This window comes from Taurulus bubalis, assembly GCF_910589615.1.
Source record: "Taurulus bubalis genome assembly, chromosome: 15".
NCBI classification, from domain to species: Eukaryota; Metazoa; Chordata; class Actinopteri; order Perciformes; family Cottidae; genus Taurulus; species Taurulus bubalis.
The window spans coordinates 15285954-15289204 of record NC_136603.1 but is presented as its reverse complement, the minus strand read 5'-3'; positions in this window follow the sequence as shown (position 1 = coordinate 15289204).

Sequence of the window (3251 nt, the reverse complement as noted above, 5' to 3'; positions counted from 1 at the left end):
GAGACGCTCTGCAGACCCTGGGTGAGCGGATCCATGCTACGACCCAGATGGCATGGCAGAACAGAATGGCCCTAGACATGTTGTTAGCTAAAAAATGTGGGGTTTTTGTTCGGAGACTCTTGTTGTACTTTCATTCCAAATAACACAGCTCTGGATGGCTCATTCATCAAAGCCCCCTTTAAACTCCTCACGAGATAATGTGCCGCTGGAACAAGCAGTCCAGTTCGTGTGAAGCATATATTCTCTAAAACTTTGACTTGTTGTTTGACCTACGAATCATCTGCGGGGAACAAACTCTGACCATTTAGCTGATTCATTCTAAGTGTCTGTTCAATAAAATACTTAAGGATGTTTGAGAGTTTTCTCATCACAGTTAATTCTCACAGGAAAATACATTTTTGGAGAGACTTTGGGGTATCCTAAGCATTCAGCTCTCCTTTATCAGATGCTTTCTAAGTGAAAGATCTGAAGAGTCCACACACTCGCTAAGTGACCTCAGGCTCGATCTAATCAGGCCCATCTCAAACGCTGCCGTCGCACAAGCCTCCACTCTCTCCATCTCTCTGCTGCCTGAACCAGGGCTTTGTCCACCAGAGAAAAAACACAATTACTAATGTGTGTGTGTGTGTGTGTGTGTGTGTGTGTGTGTGTGTGTGTGTGTGTGTATGTGTGCATGTGTGTGTGTGTGTGTGCGTGAGAGAGAAGAGAGAGAGAGTGATTATGAATGTTAGTGTGTGAGCGAGAAAGCCTATAGGAGCAGAACTTGTGTGTGGGCTATAACTACCAGATATTGTGGTTGAGAGGAGTAAAGCAAACAAGTGTATTTGACCCATCAACACATTAAATATGTCTTTGATTTCTCTTTTTTTTGCAAACTATTGTATTGAGTGTGTAGTTCCCAACATACAGGTTGAGACCCTCTAAGAGTCCCAAGATAAATCTGAAGGTGTCACAATATGATTAGGTGTAATAAGGCTACAACATGTGACATTAGTTCACAGTTGTTTTCAGGGGTAGCAAGCCAAAAGGGTTGGGGACTACAAACACGGTCTAACTGTGATATTGCTGTCTTTGATATGTTTGTTTCAGGTAAATTGGTTTGGGGAATGTCTTTCTTCTTCTCCATCCTCTCCTCTGTCTTGTACAGTTATTCAACTTTAATGAAGGCCATCCATACTCCGTGTTCATTCAGTGAGCGACTCAGGATGCCTCAGTGTTCTACTGAACCACTCAGAAGGTCTTTTAATGAATACCTTTTAGATGTGGTCTTCAGATTTAGCATCTTTCTGATTTCAATCATTTTTCATATGGCATTTTGTGTTGTTATTTACTCTTTGTAAAATGTTTGTTTGTCTGACTGTGTCTATTGTTGTCTGTATGGCTTTTTGGTGGCAAAGGAGTTTCCCCATTGGGAATTAATAAAGACTAATCTATTCTAATCTAATGTGTGACCACAGTCATTATAAAACCACTCTTCAAACTAAAGTGTCTCAGTATGTGAAGCATATGTGCTTGAGCACAAGTGGGACATCTGCCACCACAAATGGTATCAAGAAATCGTTCAATCTTTGACTTCCTGCACATTTAAAATGTGACACGACGCCGTGGTCGACGTGCCTGATACTGCATTTCCGCTGGTGGCAGTGAACTACATTGAGGGCTGCCTGGGACAGAACATGTGTGATCAAATTCAGGATTCATGAAGTATAAGTAATTATTTGCTCATAATGTCATCTCTCAGTCTCTGAGAGTATTGTATTCGTAATGATCCGGATAAAACGATGTGATGAGCTGGCCATTGATTCTTTCTTTAAAATATTCAAATAGTCATCTCAACTTAGAGGATTGCAAAAATAAATATCAAGTACACTTTCCTGACCTTTTAAAGAAAAAAAGTATTTCTACAGTCACAGGTCAGCCAAGAATTATATTGAACACTGGAATTTATTTAACCAGATATAGACGCCTTCAAAACTTTCATCTTCGAACCAAATCAAACAGACGAATAAACAAGTATTCAGTGAGTCGGCACATGAAAAATCGACTTACACATCGTCATTTTTCAACAACCCATCAAAGCTTTGGCCAACAAAGTTAAACAAGTAAAAGTCTAAGTCATGTAAATGAAATGATTGTAGAAAAAAATCAAATACAAAAATAGTGAGAAATGAATGATAAAACCAGCTCTGCCTGGAATAAACCTGGGGATGAGAGAATAAACTCAAAGCTGCTTCCTGGTTAGGTTGATGAACGTACTGTGCATCTGCGTGACCACAAGCCTCCTCTGTTCACCTCTTCTGCAGAGTGGTTGATCGCCTTATTGGCCCATGTTCCATGACACAACCACATACTTGTTCCATCGATGTTTGAAACTGCATCTGTCAAATGAATATGAGAGAATACTTCCTGTCATATTCATTGAATATGCTGTTACTCTGTTACGTTGTTCATTCTGTACACATGACATATATTGCTTCTGTCCATCCGGGGAGAGGGATCCTCCTCTGTTGCTCTCCCGAAGATTTCTTCCCTTTTTTTTCTGTGAAAGTTGTTTTTCTTTTTTTGGGGGGGGGGGGGGGGGGGGGAGTTTTTTCTCATCCAATGTGAGGTCCTGGGACAGGGATGTCCTATGTGTACAGATTGTAAAGCCCTCCGAGGCAAATTTGTAATTTGTGATTTTGGACTATACCAAATAAACGGAATTGAATTGAAATGTGACGGATCCAAAATATTCAGGAAAGGCTAAAGGCAGCCTATCCTGAGTTTTCATTTTGTTTAGTCTCAGCATGCTGTTCTCTGACAGGTACCCCAGTCTGTCGGTGGTTGACGGCAGCATACACGACTACACAGTCTGACACCTGACTTCTCTCTGCTGAGTTTGCCACAGCAGGCTGGTTCCCATTGATCATCAGGGGAGGTTGTGATGGTGGTCTTTCTGCAGTACTTGCAGAGGAGGTGTGATGCAGGATAAGAGTAGATGGAGCACTCCCATAGGGGAGGTCGGGTATCATGTGAGTAGACTTTTCCTATGACACCAAAACACCAGAACAAAATTAAATAAAATACTCTGACTTGACGCCATTATGACTCTTGATGTTTCTGTTTCTCTTGACCTTTGTTTAAGAGTATTTTACACAATTCACACAACATTGATCTAAAATAGATAATGCTTCGCCCAATGTATGAGCAGAGGTGTACAGTCATGGTAATGGTAGTAGTGTGATATTTTGTAACATTCGTCTTTCTTGCCA